Source organism: Tamandua tetradactyla, chromosome 7 (assembly GCF_023851605.1).
Source record: "Tamandua tetradactyla isolate mTamTet1 chromosome 7, mTamTet1.pri, whole genome shotgun sequence".
In the NCBI taxonomy this organism is placed as follows: Eukaryota; Metazoa; Chordata; class Mammalia; order Pilosa; family Myrmecophagidae; genus Tamandua; species Tamandua tetradactyla.
In genome coordinates this window covers 116135537-116155103 of record NC_135333.1, presented here as the reverse complement: position 1 = coordinate 116155103, position 19567 = coordinate 116135537, and the positions used below count along the sequence as shown (strand labels likewise).

The 19567-nt window shown below is 39.0% G+C and overlaps 1 long non-coding RNA gene across 1 annotated transcript in view; it reads right to left on the bottom strand.

The window, feature by feature from the left end:
• LOC143689995 (uncharacterized) overlaps positions 1-19354 on the bottom strand; it is a 192774-nt gene extending 173420 nt beyond the window's left edge. Inside the window, exon 1 of the long non-coding RNA XR_013178985.1 lies at positions 18287-19354. This is a non-coding gene — a long non-coding RNA (uncharacterized LOC143689995). The remainder of the gene's footprint in view (positions 1-18286) is intronic.
• Between the last annotated feature and the right edge of the window lie 213 nt (positions 19355-19567).

The window sequence follows — 19567 nt, the reverse complement described above, 5'->3', positions numbered from 1 at the left end:
TGGTGTGAGAATAAAACTGTTTAAAAAGGAACAGAGATAGGTATAAATGCTGGAGAAAATGTGGAGAAAGAGATGTATGGATTCACTGTTGGTTGGTAAGCAGAGTGCTGAAGTCCCTCTGGAGGGCTCTGTGGTGGTTCCACGGGAACTAGGGCTGGGGTTGCTATAAGATCCTGCAACCCCATTGCTGGGTATATACTTGGAGGAACTGAGAGCAAGAACATGAATGGACATTTGCACACTGGAGTTTATGGCAACAGTGTTCCTGACTTGCAAGGAATGGAGGTGACCTAAGGGTACAACAACTGAGGGATGGAAGGGGAGACTGTGGTATGTAGATACAATGGACTACTGAGCGGCTACAAGAAGGAATGAAGTTGTGAGGCATACAACTAGGTGAATAAACCTTGAGGAGAGTAAGCTGAATGAAATATCAGAAACAAAAAGACATTATCATGCCTCCCTCATGTGTACTAACTATAATACACAAACTTGGAGAATTGAAGTTGAGGGCATGGGGTCAAGTCATATTGGGACCTATTGTAAAGAGTCTAGATTGTAAGCTCTTGCAGCAGTCACATCTATTTCAGAGTTGTGACTGTTATTTCTCAATTCTGAGATGCTGAGCGATTTGTGTATAATCTGGTCATTCCCTGAAAATCCCGGTATACATGTGATGCCTGAAACTGAGAATTCGAACTCTGAAGCTATGAAAGTCAGTATTTACCCCATACAACAAGTGTTAAGTTGAAAAAGTGATCAGATTTCAACTAGAGATATGAATGAAGCTGATATGGATGATATGGTCTGTATTTTAAAACTTCAACTCCTGTGTAAGAACAAAGGAAGAGATGTTCATTTGGTGCAAAATTTATATATTGGTAGCACATTATCTAATTTAACTTAATTACCTAATTAAATTTGTTGACCAGTTTATTCAAACACCATAATTATATGAAATCTTGAATAAGAAATGAGATCTTGTTGGTTTGTACAGCTTATTGTGATGCCCTGATATATCCAAGACTAATTTGGGCAGAAAACAAAAAAATATTTGCACATTCACTTTTGGGAACAGGGGAGAAAATGTTAATCTTCCCCATCTGGGAAATCTGGATATTCTCACAAGCAGTGGGGACAACCAATTCAATAGGCTGAACCCTCAATCTTAGGGCTTGCCCCTGTGGAATTTATTCCTCAAAAGAGAGGTTAAGCCTACTGATAATTATGCCTAAAATCATCCCCCAGATGACCTCTTTTGTTGCTCAGATGTGGCCTCTGTCTCTAAGACAACTTGGCAGGTGAACCCACCGCCCTCCTGCTATGTGGGGCATGACTCCCAGGGATGAGACAGAATCCAGGATCAGGGGATTAAGAAAGCCTTCTTGACCAAACGGGGGAGGAGAGAAATGAGACATAACAAAGTTTCAGTGGCTGAGAGATTTCAAAGAGTCAAGAGGTATCCTGGAGATTATTTTTATGCATTATATAGATACCCCTTTTTAAGTTATAGTGATTGGAGTGACTCGAAGGAAGTACCTGAAACTGTTGAACTGTATTCCAGTAGCCTGTATTCCTGTGGCTGATGCCTCCTTTATCCAGAGTATGGACAGATGAGTAAAAAAAAAATAAGGACAAAAAAATAAATAGTAGAGGGGATAAGGGGTAAAAAATAATTTGGGTAGATTGCAATACTATGGCCAATGAGAGCACAGGTTAATGGGTATAGAATGCGTGAGGGGGGTTTCTTTTTCTTTTTTTCTTTTTCTGGAATGATGCAAATGTTCTCAAAATGATGAGGAATGCACATCTACGTGATGATACTGTAAGCCATCGATCATATATTTTGGATGGACTGTATGGTGCATGATGATATCTCAATAAACTTATTTTTTAAAAAATAGCATAGGAGGCTTCCAGGAGCATGGCAGAATAGGATAAGCTGAGTTCACCCCTGCTCCATGGAATGAGACAAGGGACAGAAAAATGACTGGGATTGCATTTCCAGGTTGCAAGTGACTAGTAAGGATATTCTACACTGCATAAGGGGAGAGGGAAAAGTAGAGAAATCGGGATGGAGAAAACGGGGTGAGTGTACTTAGTCATGACTCCCCCAGAGACAAGCAGCAGTATGCAGGGAAGTGTGGGTCCTGACGGCGAGGAACGCTCTTGTACTCCATCCTACCTCCACAGCTAGCAGGGGAGAGCTTCCCTCACAGTTCCACAGCAGGGAGCGCCTGATCCTGGAAGCTAGCAGACATGCTTTCCCTATGCCAGAGCGCAGTGCCTGCTCCCAACCCCTGAGACAGGCCACTGGGGGTGCCAGGGTTTTTTGGCAGAGACTGGGGGTCCTCCCTCTGGGAAAAGGAGTACACACAGGGTAGAGTCTGTCTGACGACTGGCCAGTGAAAGAGACTGTTCTAGTTTTCTAGCTGCCGAATGCAATATATTAGAAATGGAATGACTTTTTAAAAGGAGGATTTAATAAGTAACAAGTTTGCAGTGCTAAGGTTGTGAAAATCTCCAAATTAAAGCAAGTCTATAAAAATGTCCAAATTAAGGTACCATCAAGAGGTTACCTTCACTCAAGAAAGGCCAATGAAGTTCAGAGTCTCTCAACTGGGAAGGCACATGGCGAACAATGATGACATCTACTAGCTTACTCTCCAGGCTTCTTGTTTCATGAAGCTCTCCCAGGGGCATTTTCCTTCTTCATTTCCAAAGTTCTCTGGTTGTGTGGGCTCTGTGGCTCTTGTGACTCGCTCTGTTGCTCTGCTCTCTCGGAATCGTCAAACTTTTCCAAAATGTCCCCTTTTAAAGGATTCCAGTAAACTAATCAAATTCCACTGGAATAGGTGGAGTCACATCTCCCTCTAATCCAAGGTTAATATCCACAGTTGGGTGAGACACATCTCCATGGAGATAATCTAATCAAAAGATTCCAACCTACACTATTGAATAGGGATTAAAAGAAATGTACTCCCACAAGACTGAATCAGGGTTAAAACATGGCTTTTCTAGGGCACATAATCCTTTCAAGCCAGCACAGAGACTAACGCAACACTACTCCCCTTTCCCTACAGAGGTCTGGAGCCCTCAGGCATGCACAGATAGAGAGGGAGCGACAAGGAGGCACGCCTAGCCATGTGCCCCATAACCAGCCGCTTGACTCATGACCAACCACTAAGCATTTCTGTTCTGACTGTGGGCAGGGACAGCTGAAATACCTAGTCCCACAGCCAAGATCATCCCAAGTGGTAGCCTGGAGGCCACCAGACCCATTGGGCCCCCAAGCAGAACCTCCACTGAGGTTGCACACTGCTCACCCCCAGCCTCTGAGGTATATCTGTACTCATAATTCTTCAGAGTAAATGTCAAGCCTTTATATTTTCATTGAAAGTACTAATTGCCTGGAGATTTTTAAATGGATTAGCAAACAGTGATCTTATAATTTTAAGCTCCCTAACTATGGTTATATCACATCTAATATCCAGTTTTAGATTTTGTCTCTTGCCTTTTTTATGATGTTTTATTGGTCTTTTTAAAATATACCTGAATTCACTTCTTTCTCCTGTTTAATGATATTCTACTAATCTATGATTTTTTCTTCTATACTTCTTTTTCTTAAATTCCTAAAGTTTATTTAGCTGTTCTTTCTCTAAACTAAATCTTGTATTTTCACTCTTTTTTTTTAATAATAGTGCATTTAATAGCCCTCTCTAGTCAGAATTTTGGTAGATAATGTTTCACTGCTATTAATTTCTTTATTTGGTGTCTTGTGATACAGGTAATACATAGACATATTTTGATTGTTTAATATTCAAAAAATACACTTGGAAATTTCTACATACTCTACTAAATGAAAATCAGAATTATAATTATAGAATATTTAGAAATGCACAACAATAAAAGAGATTGGATCAAGAGGGCAAATTGAGGACAGCTATCTGCCCTCCTTCTCAACCCAACTCCAAGGAATAAACATAAAAGATAAATGAAACAAGAGCAGATGCATAACAGTTTGAGAATCCAGAAAAAGTGCAACATAATTTTTTAAGAGTCTTTTTTTTAAAAATAGAAAGCAAAAAATAACAGGGAAAAAAGGAAACAGTGAGAGCTACTCGCATCTGGTACAGAGCTAAGAAAAAGAAGAGTGACGGGAAAATGCTAAACCAAAGTCAATGGATGTAAGGAACATAAACTTTAAGTATATTAATATGATCAATAAAGAACTTCATAAAGACCATTTGGTCCACTGACCTTCCTTCTTTTCCTCCTGTGCAAAACATTGGACAGCAGCCAATTGTGGAGATAATGGGTTCAAAGGCATTGCCCTCCACTCATCTATTTTCACCCCCAGAGGAATGCAGAGCCTTATAGTGAGAAGTTGTCCACACTCACTGGTTAAAGATTAGATAATAAAACAATAAGTTAACTCAGATTTTCAAATTCAAAGTCATGTAACAAATAAAAATCACCAAACATTGGGAAAAATCAGCATTATAAGAGACACTAAACATTAAAAAAAAGAAAGAGAACAGCTGAGAAAAAGAATAAATAAGCAACTACCCTGGAGATAATAACAATGAGAGGGAGGGTGAGGGGTATGGGATGTTATCAATCAAATTGGCAAAGTGTTAGTAAAATGTGTTCTAATCTCCTATCTTGACAATTACATCTTTATAATGAACCTGTAAGGTGGGTTCTTATTTATAATTTACAGACACCTCAGCATTCCACAGAAGAATGTGACAATGCCTGGAGCGGCAGTGCATTCCACATGTTACTCTTTCCTTTTTTTCCTATCTCTGCCTCCATCTTATATCTCAAAGGGTCTCATGCACACATCCCGCCTACACGTCCACATTCCAACCACATCCTGAACCATCTACCCTTTAGCTTCTTCTCCTGAGATAAGCCTAGGGGACCATATCTCAGTTGTGTTGACTGTTCTCTGGGATTGGGAACTTCTGGGGAGGGAACATCAGTGTCCTAGTTTCCTAGAGTGTGATCTAGAAGTGATCACAGTCACCAAGAAAGTCTGTCTCCTTAGTCCCTGTGATGGTCAGATTCTTGTGTCAACTTGGTCAGCTGATGGTGTCCAGTTGTCTGGTCAAGCAAGCACTGGCCTATCTGCTGCTGTGAGGACATTTCATAAACATAAATCATGACCACACTGGTTGCATCCACAGCTGATTATATCACAGTCAGCTATGGGGAGTGTCTTCTGCGATGACTGATGCTTAATCTAATCACCCAGAGGCTTTTAAGGAGAATTCAGAAGAGAAAATCTCTGTTTCCTCTTCAGCCAGCCAGCCTCTCCTGGGGAGTCCATGAAGACCTTCATTTGAGCTGCCAGCCCGTGGCCTGCCCTACTGATTTTGGATTCTCAATGCCCACAGTTGTGTGAAACTTTTTGTAAATGTGAAATTTACAGATATCTCCTGTTGGTCCTGTTTCTCTAGAAAACTCTGACTAATACAGTCTCTTTACTATCTCACCTTATGAGGAGGGATATCACCAGAGAAGGGTGAGAGTAGGGTCCTCTAAAGCTGATGGCCCAGGGCAGGGGCTCCTCTTGCTGTGGTCTAAAGAGTGGTACTATTCCTGATTTCAAATTGCCCCCACAATAGAATTTCTTTCAAAATTGGAGTCAATTCTCTCAAACCCCACTGCTACTTTCTCAATTAATTTTACCTCCTCCCTTGAATCACTACTATTCCTAATGGCATCTAGTACGGTGAATCCTATCCAGAAGGGTTTCAATTGACATTGTCCTGATCCATCAGAAGAACGACTAGCTAAGGCAGCTATAGCCTTACAAAATGTATTTCTGAAATAGTAAGACTTAAAAGCTGAAGTGACTCCTTGATCCATGGGCTGCAGAATAGATGTTGAATAAGGAGGCAGGAAAACAACATGAATTTCGTCACACATCTCTATCAGATCTCTTGGGTGACAGGCGCATTGCCATTGAGCAGTCATATTTTAAAAGGAATTTTCAATATTGTTGTGTCTCAGGATTAGGGAAGCCCGAGGAGAGCGAGAGGAACAGGGAACAGACTGGTTGGTGGAGTATTCAAAAGACAAACAGCATTTATTGATTATATTTATTGTCTTATGTGGGCACAGTTCGTGGCACCCCAAAGCACTTACTGTGATAGCTAGGTTCAGGTGTCAACTTGGCCAGGTGATGGGGCCAGGTTCTGTAATCATCAGCATGTGAAATTCATCTATGGCTGATTATATCCACAGTCAGCTTAGGGGAGTGCCTTCCACAATGAGTGACATTTAATTTAATTTAATTAGCTGGAGGCATAAAAGAGAGAGGTCAGAAGAGAGCTCAGCACAGCACAGCCCAAGCAGCTCAGCATACCTCACATAATCATTTCCATGTATCAATCACAATGCCCCTAAATGTAAGCACCACCCTCGCTTCTATCACTTCTGTTAATAGTTACAGAGCACTTACATGCTCAGTATGTACTCTTTTGCATCTGGTTTCTTTCACTCAACATTATGTTTATGAAATTCAACCACATGTATGAAGCAGTAGTTTATTCATTCTTATTGCTGTATAATTTCCTTCTTAGGAGTATATCACATTTATTTATCCATGGTATTTAGCTAAACACTCAGGTTATTTCCATTTGAGACTATTGGGAATACTGGGGCCAAAAGCTTTTTGTCTACATGTCTTTGGTGCAAATATTGAGTGTCTCTGTTGGCTATACACCTAGGTGTGAAATTACAAGAGAAGAAGCTTGCATTAATTCAGCTTTAATAGATTCTGCCAAACAGTTTTCCAAGGCGATTATATTAAATTACATGCTCACCAGCAGTATATGAGAGTTCTATTTCCTCCATGTCTTTATTATACTTAGAATTGTCCCTATATTTTTCAAATTTTATTCCTCTTTGGGAGATGGAGATTGGTACTCACCAAGGTTTCGCTTTGCATTTCCCTAATGCTTAATGAGGCTGAACACTTTTTCCTAGGTTTATTTAACAATTGCTTGATTTTTTAAGGTTAAATCAACTTTGCATTATTTGAATAGCCCCAACTTGGTTATGAGGTATTATCTTTTTTTTTTTGTATATCCCTGCATTTTGTTTGCTAACATGTTGTTTAAGACATCTACAATCATATTCCTGAGAGAGAGACTAATCCATTGTTTTCCTTTCTTCTAATGCCCCTTTCAGTGTTTTTGTTTTAATAAATGTTATGCTGGCATCATAAAATAAGTTGGAATGGCTCCTTTATATAGTTTAATGAGCTGAATTACACAATAGATTATCTAATATTAAGTAATTTGTGCAACTCGATATGGTCACGCTACACTTGTTTTATACTGAGTTTTGGTTTGCTAATGTTCTCCACAGGAACATTATGAACATCTATGAACATAAATAAGATTTTTATGTAAATTTCCTTTCTCATAACGAATTGTCTTGTTTTGTTATCAAGGTTATACTAACTAATAAAATGATTTAGGAAATATGTTCTCTTTATCTATTTTCTGGTAGTTCATACATATTGTAATTATCTAATCCCTCAATGTTTGGGTAGCATTTGCTGGTAAAAACTGTCTGAGACTGTTTCAGCTTTATTTGTGTTGTTAAATCATCTATAACAGAACTTTTTTTTTTCTCTTGTCAGCTTGATCTATCAATTACTGAGAAAAATGTTTTACTTGCTTTAATGGATTTGCCATTAACTCTGTAACACTGCAGAGTATGTTTTAGATATTTTAATGCTATATTATTAGATGCATGCCCACTTCAACTAGCTACAATGAACAGTTCATCATTATATAGGGATTTTTTAATCTCTAAAAATGCACTATGGGGGTGCAAGGGTAGTTCGGTAGTAGAATTCTCGCCTGCCATGTGGGAGACCAGGGTTCGATTCCTGGTCCACACACTTACCAAAAAAACAAATAAACAAGCAAAACAAAGAAACAAACAAAAATTCAACAAATGGTGCACAATAACGGAACACTCACATGGAAAAATAATGACATGTGACCCCGCCTTACAGCATACAAAAAGAAAAGCACTCTGTCCTATCTGTTTTGTTGACGTTAGCATAGCCATCTAGTTTTCTTTCTACCAGTGTTTGCCTGTCGTTTTCAATTCTTTTACTTAAAGGTTTTTATGTCCTTATATTTTGGGTGGCCTTTTTAAGCAGCATTCTAATCTGACCATCTCTGTTGTTTATTTTGATTACTGGTATATTTGGAGTTATTTCCATTTTATTATGTGCTTTCTATTTGCGCTGCTATTTCTAGGGGTATTTCTCCTTTCTTGTCTTCATTTAAATTGGTTGAGTGTTTATACTATTTACTTATTTTGAATTTTAGAAGTTAGACACTCTTTTATATTCCCTTAGTGTTTACCGTTAAATTTTTAACTTACACATTTGAGCCTAAAATTAATCTGTATCTCTATACTACTTCTGAACAATACAAGGATCTTGGAAATTTTCTTTCCAATCACCCCTCCAATATTTTAGAGTACTGTTTCCAGTGCTCTAATTCTTTCTTGATTTTTATCCCATAAATTAGTCATCAACATTGGATGAAATGAATGTTTCTTTAGATTTGCCCACATATTTCCCAATTCCTTTGCTTACCATTTCTTCTTGCATCTCAGTGATTCCATCTGGGATGGTTTTTCTTCTTCCTAAAGCATATCATTTAGAAGTTCCTTTTCGGGCTATTGCCAGTAAGCGCTCTCAGCTTTTGTTTGTCTGAAAATGTTGAGAGAGTAAAAATCTGCCCTGCCATTCATCCATCTGGGATAACAGACAGAGATAAAGCTGCAAAGATAACGGGAAACAATACTTCTAACGACAGCTGCAGCTGTTAAGTGTCATTGTAAGCCCTTCCTTTGAGTGACTACTACTGTCTTACCCACTGAGAAATTTCGTTCTCTAAAACCTTAGAGAAATTTTGCTATTTGGAGACCATATCAGCAAGAATGAATCACTTCACTCTTGCTTGGAAGTTCTAAGTCATTTTAAGTCACAGAAGCAACCTCGATTTACAATCCAGGTGCAGAGCTTCAGGTGAGAGATTTCTGGACACATCATTCCAAGACCTTCTTAACTTTCTTGTTTCCAAGAAAACAGGACCCTGGGTTCACTTTGCAGTCCAGACCTGAGGCTAACCCCTTTACAAAAGTCTGCTTTGCTTTGCACCCATCAAAACATCACTTCATTTAAATTTCACCTGAACTCCACTCTTCCCCTGTAATAGCTTTATCTTCTTTCTTTGATGAGGCACCCATTGTTCCTCTGGTATGAGGTCTCCCATGTTTTTGTTATTAATATAGCTATCAGTTGTTGTTGTTTTTGACCAGTGTTTGCCTGACACATTCAATCCTTTTCTTTTAAACGTTATTATATTCTTATATTTTGGGTTGCCTTTTTCACACCATACCCTAGAATATTTTTAATCCAGTACAAAAGGCCAATAAACCTGATTTTTGTCAGAAAACATATTTGTTCCCAGCAGTCTTGAGTCAATAAAGGGAGAACACTATCTTCACTTCATCTCTATTCTTCAATGATCTCCTTGGATATGAAATTTTTAATTGACAGTTATTTTCTCTCATCACTTTGAAGACATTATTCCACTGTGTTCTATTTTCCATTATTGCTGTTGGGACATCTATTGTCTGTCTAATTGCTATTTTCATCCATGTTATTCCATGCGGCAGTCATTTGTTCATTGTCATTGCTGCATGTATTCCATTTTATAAATATATCATAATTTGTCTGTCCCTTGTACTCTTGTTGGACATTTGGATTTTTTCCAGTGTAGGACTATTATAAATAACATCCCTGTGAGCATTCTTGTACAAGTCTTTTAATGCACATGTGTGCACATCAATGGTAGGGATATACCTAGAAGTGAGATTGCTAGGTCATATATTAAGAATATCTTTAACTTTAGCAGATAATATCAAACAGTTTTCCAAGGAGGTTGTCACAATGTCCACACCAGCCTGCAGTAGATGAAATTTCCAAGTACCTCAATCCTGACCAATACCCATAGTCTTGTAATAACAAGAGTATTTCTAAATCTCATTTTCTCAAGCATTTAAACTATCGAAAAAGGAGTCTTATAAATATAACAAACAAAACAAAAATAAAATTTTTTTAAATGCTACCGAGCAAAACAAAGGTATTTCTTACAAATGCATTAAGCTTAAACTTGCAGATTTAACAAATCATTCTTACACTTTTTACAACCCATCAGATCATTTAGTACAGCTGCCAATTTGTAGGAAATGCAAAAGACTGAGGAATATATTGCCCTGTGCCATGAATATGCAATCAGCAAATCCAGACATAAGAAACTACACAAGTCAAAGAGCCTGTTTCTTCAACAAATGAAGTGCACAGAATAAACAGAGATGAAGAGATTAAAAGAGTCCCAAGAGGACATAACATGTTAAAAATGAGAAAGACTAAACTCTAGTGCCTAAAGATTGCACATTGGGTGATAACATCATTAAGAAACACAAAGAAGAAAATAACATCATAAAGAAACACAAGGAAGGAATTACTACAGAAGTCAGGATAGTGCCTACTTTTAGAAGGAGGAAGGAACTGTGATAGACAGGTGGTGGTGATTACAAAGATGTCTGCTCACAATAATTCACTAAGTTTTACATTTGTTTAGTTTTTTTTTAATCTTGCTCTTCTAATTAAAATCACAAATTTAATATGCTGATACTTTAAGATGACAGTTTATCTTAAATGAGTCCATACCTAAAATAAAAACAGACTCATACATATCATCACAATTATTATAAAACATTCCTCAATTTAATTCAAAAGCACTAATAAATACTAATAAAAGTGGTAATAAATACTTACTAAAATACTAATAAATAAAACTGTGATTTTATTTATTTCATCATCTCATTTTTATTTCTGTGCCTTCAGTCACTTAACTATAAAAGCGGAACAATTTTACCAATCCAGATCAGCTGAGATTGTAGATTCATAACTGTCAACAGCAATTTGAGACAAGATTACAGATTAAGGGAAGTCAAGCAAAATTTGAAAGCAGAAAGCATGGGTAGGCACACACTTTCCTGGTTGGTTTGATTGGAGACTTGAGTTGACAGATGATGTCAACCGTAAATGGTGCTCTTTCAGGATGAATTCAGATTGATCAGGGAGGATAGCAAGAGAGGCTTTGAGACCCTCAATACCAAGGATGCGAAAACATTAAGAAAAAAATAATGAAGGACCCCCAGCTCTTGAATGGAAGCAGTTCATTCACCCCTCTAGACCAGTGCCTGAGTCTCAGACCCCCAACCTTTACCATAAAACAATGTATACCCAAGGAAGACAGCTTCACTTCTGCATTAATATCATTACAAATTCATCAGGAAAGATATCAGGATTTGGGTGGGGAGGGAGATTTGTTTACTATAGAAAAGCAAATGAGATTTTCTTTTAAGTCAGTGTTCCATTTTAGGACCTGCCAGTTTTGGACTATCCAAGACTCTGGCCCTGGAGCTTTGGTGCAGATAACTGGAAACTGCCTTTGTTCTAATATTCTTCTCTCCTTTGTGGCTACATTATAGGCTTCAATTCCTCTCTTTCTTTGTCCAGAAGGCGGCTGGATCCCCAAGCCTGAAGACACCTCTGCCGTAGTGAAGGCCCACACACAAACATTCTTCCGAGCAAATGGAGTTTGCTTATGCATCCTCGGCACATGGTCAGCCTGGCCTTGGCACATCTGAACTCCAATTTGTGGAAGGGAGTTGGGCAGCCTGAAGGAGGGTGGGCTCATTCACATCCCTGCATATTTTCATGGTCAATGGCCTTCCTTCTTGCAGCTAGAATGAATGTCCTACTCACTACAAAAGAAAATTCCAAGAATAAGGCCAGGAACCAATTTTTGTGCTTGAGAAATCTCTAAAATCAAGGTGTTTAAGCACTGATTAGGAAGAACTGATTGGAAGTATGCGGGGGGGGGGGGGGAACTACCTAAGGCACTTTTGCACACAACCTTCAAACAAATGCCAATCAGCAAATGCCACATTGAGGAGCTGAGGAGGGACTCAGACCAAGGTGTCCAAATCTGCAGGCAATGCCTGCAGGTGGTTAGACATGAAGGCAGTTACCTGGGCATTTGGATACCAGACCAGAGGGGTTTGGATACATAAGGTTTGAGAGAGGCTGTGTGTTTCTATTCATGGAGAGAGTCTGACCTCCATTTCAGCTGCTCATTCCCCTTTCAATCTCATACAGATAATGGTGCTGCCATGAGGGGCTGACACACCCCCAAGTCTTCATTGAAACATCTTTCTCTGCATGTGTGTATGGTGCTTCCCATCCTCACAGTGTGGAGGAGTCTAGCTCTAGTCTTAAAGTGGCAATAGCCAGCAACACTTCCCCTCCAGATCCTGACTTGAGCCTGGCATGGCTGGAAGAGATTTTATAGGCTTTTCATTTCATTGGATTGTTTAAGACCCAGTTCAGAAAGAAGATTCTGAAAAGAAGGATGCATGGAACCTGGACTAAAGGTAGGACTGGTATGGGCTGACATTCACCTCCCCAGAGATACCTCAGCTTGAGTTATTCCTCTTCATGGAAACTTTCTTGCACCTCCACATCTTGGGAGTGTGTCCTTCACATCAGCATTGGAGCTCACTGAACTCAAAATCCCAAGTTACTTCTCTTCCTGGACTGAGCCAAGGATGAAGCTACATACAGAATGGGGGGGGGGGGCTGAGGGAAGTTTAAACTGGGCAAGGAAGAGTGTGTGAGGGCAGAGATGGCAGAAAGAGGAGACTAGTCTGAGTCTGAAATACTCAGGCTCTAGGTGGAAGTTATTTCTGTTCTAGGAGAGGAACAGGGATGTCTGAGTCTTAGATACTCCTCGCACAATTTCATCTGCCCTGGAGAACGCTGATCCTGCTGCCACTACAGCTGCTGCTAAAGAAGAATGCAGTTGGTTTCTTTCAATGCTTCCCCAGTTTCTCAATCTCCAAGTAGCCTTTTACATATGTGGGAAGAGAAGAGACGTAAGTTTCACTATCTGTTAGGGATCTCCTCTTCATGAACTTTTATTGGTGAAGGAGAAAAACCACATAGAGTAGTCTGGAGTGATGTCACTTCTCTCCCACTCCCCTTTTGACCTATGGCCATGATAACCAAAAACACTTCAACTGTACTGGAATGGACTTGAGGTATACTAAAGGGAACTTTCTGATGTCCAAGCTCCCCTAATCTGGCAGCGGTAGCCAGTGAAGGTATCATTCTCTTTGAAAAAATTTTCAATTAGAAATGTCTCAGCCATGGCTATTATGTGAGTCTAGAGCTTCCTGAGAGAAGAGAAATAAACCAGATGACCTTAAAGGAGGCCCAAGAATCTCCCAAGAAAGTCAACAGCCTGTTCAGGGTCTGGTACAAGTCTTCCTTATTTATTTTTCCCTGTCTCTATTCCATGTCTGCCTAGAATATGTTTGTTTTTTTTGACTCAGGGAGATGGTACTGAGCAGCTTCCATTTGGGAACTTATCACTCCTCCTCAGAGGAAGCCAGGGTTTCATTTTGGGGCGTGTGAATGGAAACATATCACACACTGGACTCTTCAGTCACCAGCTGTTTCTGACCTGAGTTTGGCTTTTCATCCCAGGGTTTGGAAGTCCAGCCTAAGAAAAGAGGGGAAATTGTATCTTCCCCACCAGACCCCAAATATCAAGAACCATCATCCAGATCTCATATGGCTACCCTGAGGGCAGCACCTCAGGGGGTTCAACTGTTCTCTTCTATGTCCGTAATCTCTATGAGCTGGCCATAGTCTGCTCACTCTGAGAAGGGCTCCATAAATGGTATACATTTCATCTTGTCAATTTATGGAACACAGGATCTAATTTCTGTATTAAGGCAACAGGATCCCCAAGATGCAGCTCACATGTATTCATTGGTTCTTTGGGATTTGCTGTCTCCATTGTTCTGTCAATAATTTTTTAAGGATCCCACTGCCCATAAAATTAAGGATCCCACTGCCCATACCCTTGGCCCAGGGTAAAGGTAGCTGCTTGCTCTACTGGTGGTATCTTGTTCTCTTGCTTGAAGAAGCACTCGGGAAGTCTTCCTGGTTTCTTTTGTATTATTCCAAATAGTCTTTAGCTCCTCTTATCTTCATCAGGAAGGGCAAGGCTGATCCTTACTGTGGGTGCCACGGAGTTCCCCTAGAAGGTAGGATTGAGAAATCTCAGGAGATCCCTCTGCCCATGTATCTCGACTTCTCAAGTCCACCAAGGCAAGGAAGCATCTTCTAGGGGGTGATTGGTGCAGACAGGCAGGGAAGACCTGATGGGAACTTCTTTCTAATGTCAGGTCATCCTTTAATATCACCTTCCAAAGCATTAGGGTGGGCTAGTCTCTTCTGAACTGGGCCACTGTGGACATACCTTTCACCTTGTACAGAGCGAATTTGTTGGATTTTCTTATTAGTTCTAATAGTTTATAGATTCTCTTACATATTCTTTATAAGCAATCATGTCATATACTCATACTGCATTTCTCTTTCTTTTCAAATTGCATTAACTATGACCTCCTATAAATGTTAAATACAAGTTGTGACAACTGACATCCTAATCATGTTCCCTACTTTAAAGAAAATCTTTTTGATGATTCACTATTAAGTATGATCTTTGAAGTTCATTTTGGGCTAATTAACTTTATCAGATTACAGGTGTCCTCACATGTTCCTACTTTGCTAACGCCTATTAAATTACATCAAATCCTTTCTCTGAATTTTTGAGATAGTCATATGTTATTTTTCTTTAGTTAATTATCATTTAACATTGATAGATATTACAATTTTAAACATTTCTTGCATTCCTGAAATAGAGTGTAAATCATCATGTCTTTTTTTATTTCTCACTAGATTCAGATTAGTAAATTTTTTTTAGAGCTTTTGCATCTATGTTTATAAGTGAGGTTGACCTATAATTTCCTTTTTTCATAAAATCTTTTCCTAGTTTTGGTATTATAATTATTTTAGCCTCGTAAAATAAGTAAAGAGATTATATTTTTTTACCATCCTCTCAGTTTTTCTGAAGAATGAATTCCGTCTTCCTCAGAGACTTGATAGAACGGTGAAACTACCTGAGCCTGCCAGGGGTCATATATGAGAAAATTTTTAAACTATCAACTTGATTTTTTCTAGGATGAAAAGTTTATTCAGGTTTATTATTTCTTCTCAAGTCAGTTTTGGCATATTTTTTTTCTAAGTTTTCAAATTATTACCATAAAAATGTTTGCAGTATTCCTTTATGAATCGTTCAGTCTTTCATTTTTTGTTTATTTAGGTCTTCTCTTTTTCTTTCTTGAAAATATTCAGGGATTTACATATTTTTTTAGACTTTTCAAAGAAAGAGCTTTTGGTTTAGCTAATATTCTCTATTGTTTCTTTGCTTCTATTTCACTTGGTTTACCATGCTGTTCTTTTTCTAACTTCATGAATTGTACACTTCCCTTCATGACTTTCTATCTTTCTTTTTTCCCAATATATGTATTTTAAGTTATAAATATCCCTTGAATTTACGAAAATTCAATAAGGTTTTAATTTACCAAATTTAAATTAAATTTAAATTTAAATTTACCAAAAATTTTTCAGCATAATTTGATTCTAAATATTTTCCAATTACTATGAATAAATTCTTGAGTCATGAATTATATAAACATGAGGGAGGATCAGGCTATTGCCAAATGCATGGGAAGATTTTAGCTATTGTTACTGGTTCCCAACTGCATTGCATTATTTATAGGGAATGTATTTTGTGTGGTATTGAATTTAGAAGTTGTTGATACTAGTTTTGTAGCCCAGTGCATAATTAATCTTTGTAAATGCTCCACGTGTACTTGAGAATTCTCTTATTGTTGGAATAAAGATGCTGTACATATCTATTAGATCAAGTTTATTAATAATGTTGCTCAAATTATCTATATCCTAGTCAGTTTATCTGCATGATGTAAAGTTGAATTAAAATCTACCACACGGTGATGGATTTGCTGATTTTTTTCTTATAATTCTATCACTTTTCTTATTTTCTTTCGTAACATACTTTGTTAAGACTGTGTGATACATGTGATTTGGTGAATTCAAAGTCCACATCTTCCTGGTGAATTGTTTCTTTCATCCTTAAGGAATAGCCCACATTAATTTTGCTGTAGGTTGACTTGTGTCCCCTAAAATATGTTGAAATCCTAATCCATAGTACCTATGAATGTGACCTTATTTGAAAATAGGTTATTTGCAGATAAATTAAGATGAGTTTATATTGGATATGGAAGGACCTAAATCCAATGACTGGTGACCTTATAAGAAGAGGGGAATTTGGTTAGAGAGACACAAAGACAGACACAGAGAGGGAAGAAGGTCATGTGAAGACAGAGGCAGAGATTGGCATTATACTGCCACAAGCCAAGCAACACTGAGGATGGTTGACAAACAACAGAACCTAGAGGACACAAGGAAGGATTCTTTGCTTGTGACGTAGGAGAGGACACGGCCCTGTTGACACCTTGGTTTCAGACTTCTAGCTGCCAAAACTGTGAGAGAATAAATTTAAGACACCAGATTAAAGTGTGGTAATTTGTTATGGCAGCCCTATTATAGATACTATCTGTAATAATATATTATATTAGATATTAAACCTTAATAGTGTTTTATATCTAAGATCTCCATTGCTATAGATTTTCTGGGGATATAAATTCCATCTCTTTACTTTCAGCATCCTATGTCATCACACTTTAGACATGACTTTTAAATAGCATAGTAACTTTTTATTTTGTAACAAGTATAAAGGTCTATAGCATTTCAACTGTTCAATATAATCTTTTTAGAATTTTGTGACTAACATATCTAGCTGTATTTCTACCATCTTATTTTGTGTTTTCTATTTACAGTGCTTTCTCCTCACTTCCTTTTTTTTAGTCTTTGCCCTCTTTCTATTGGGCTTGTAAGAATTTGAGAATCCGAGAGTTTTGCCACGCAAAGGAGGACTCCAAGAGATGTTCTCTCATGCAACATGCAAGGGGTTTATTTTCCACACGTGTGTGGGGCTCCCTGAACACGCAGGAACAGAGAGACCCCCGTTTGAGTTTGCAAAAGCCTTTTAAGGGGTAAGATGAGGGGGGTGGGGGTTGAGCATGGGTCACAGGTGCTGTTTTGCAAAAAAGCAGATAAGAACAGTTTTACAATAAGCATTTCTTAACAGTTTTACAACAAGTAATCTTAACAAGTAATCTTGGCGGCCAGGATTGTTTATCTTCAACCTGATGGGGCCCATAATTCTTTTCTTTTCAACTCACACCAAATGTATAGCAGTGAATATAAGATGACACAAATGTTTTTGCTGGATATTTCTGTTATTCAGAAGCTAAAATATATGTAAATAGCTAAATTAAGCAGGAAAAATAAGCTACTGCTAAGCTTTATAAAATCCTTCTTTACCTAAGAAAAGTTAGCTACTGTTTAAGCTTTATAAAATCCTTCTTTACATTCCCCACTCCTTTTTGTACATATCTCTAATCTTAGAGATTTTCTGGGTTATTTAATACTGAGTACTGTTGTCTGATGAGCATTAATTTGACATTTCTAATCTGCCCCTGTAAAAACTGTATAATTTTATTTAGAATACATGGTCCTATAGTTATTATTAAAAGTAACACAATTAAAGGCCCAACGAGAGCAGATAATAGCGTCGTTAACCAGGGGGACTTAGTAAACCAAGATTTAAACCATCCCTGTTGCGCCTCTCACTCTTTTTGTCTTTCACAAAGGCGCTCTCTGAGTTTTGTCATGGACTTTTTAACAACACCAGAGTGATCCGCATAGAAACAACACTGTTCTTTTAAAGCTGCACATAGTTTCCCCTCTTTAAGGAAAAGTAAGCCAAGTCCCCACTTATTCTGCAGAATTATTTCTGAAAGGGAGGTTAGAGAGTTCTGAAGGGCTGAGACAGATTTTTTTATTTCTTTTAAGTCTTGATTTATCGTGGCTTGTAATTGACTGGTTTGTTGATTGCTATGTACAATGGCAGCAGTCCCTGTGCCTATACCGGCAGCGACAGTTACCCCCAGAGTGGTAAGATTACAAGGGGGTACCAGGAACGAAGGCTCCCCTGCTCCCTCCCTAGTCTTCCCATTTTCCCATCTGGATATTGTTCATTTCTAAGGCTTATGCGGGTTGGAATTGGGTTCCCGTGGGGGAGGGAGGAGAAGGAGTAGTAATCCTACGAACCCGCAGCTTGAGAGGATTGTCAGTCCTTTCCAGTTTTCATTGGGACTAAGAGGGCGAAGGCGCAGGTTTGAGATGAGACACATGGATCCAGGATGCGATGCCATCGACTTTGACTGCGGTGGGGGTGGTTAAGAGTACCTGATACGGTCCTTTCCAGCGAGGTTTAAGAGTCTGTACTTGGTGGCGGCGGACATAGACGAAGTCTCCCACCTGATATTGATGCGGAGTTCTGTTGTCTCCTGGCTGGTAGGAGGTGGAGAGCTGCCGCCACAGGAACCGCTGGGCTTTTTCTAAGGCTCACAGCCTGTCAAGCAAGGGGGTATGAAGGGAACTATTAATTTCTAGAATGGAGGACATGTCCTTGACTAGAGTTGGCGCTCCATATAAGATTTTATAAGGGGTTAGATTACACAAGAGAGCAGAGGGGGTATTTCTGGCTCTGAACAGGGCATGAGGCAGGAGCATGGTCCAATCTTTCAAGCCAGTCTCTATAGCTAATTTGGTTAGGGTCTCTTTAATTGTCCTGTTCATTTTTTTTTTTTTTTTTTTTTTTACCTGTCCTGAGCTTTGGGGTCTGTATGCGCAATGCAATTTCCAATTAATCCCCAATATCCTGGCCACACCCTGACTTACCTGGGCTACAAATGCGGGTCCGTTATCTGACCCTATTACCTTTGGTAGACCGAACCGGGGAAAAATTTCTTCCGTAATTTTCTTGATTATGACCTGGGCCGTTTCTCTCTTAGTTGGGTAGGCTTCAACCCATCCTGAAAAGGTGTCTATAAAAACTAGTAAGTATTTAAGTCCATATTTTGCAGGTTTAATTTCAGTAAAGTCGACTTCCCAGAACTGCCCAGGTCGAGTTCCCCTTAGTCTTTTTCCGTTAGGTGCTTTTGTGGGGTAGGCGTTTATAATTTGACACGCCTGACATTTTCTGGCTACGCGATCTGCCAGTTCTTTCCTTTTTGAGGCTGCCAGAGGGTACAATTCCCTCTGGTCTTGCAGGAGCTGCTGTAGTTTCCCTGTCCCCAGGTGAGTGAGCTGGTGGACCTGCTGTATGTAAGCTAGGGCTTCTGATTTTCCTTGGGGTGTAATGTCAGATAGTGTTTCAGGGGGTTGCTGGTTTTCTTTGGTTACTAGGACCAAGTTTACAGGGTCCCTTAATGCTGCCGCTTTTGCTTCTTCATCTGCTCGCTTATTACCCATGGTTATTGGGTCCGAGCCTCTCTGGTGGCTAGCACAGTGGACAATGGCTAATTTTTTTTGGGGGGGGGGGAGCAT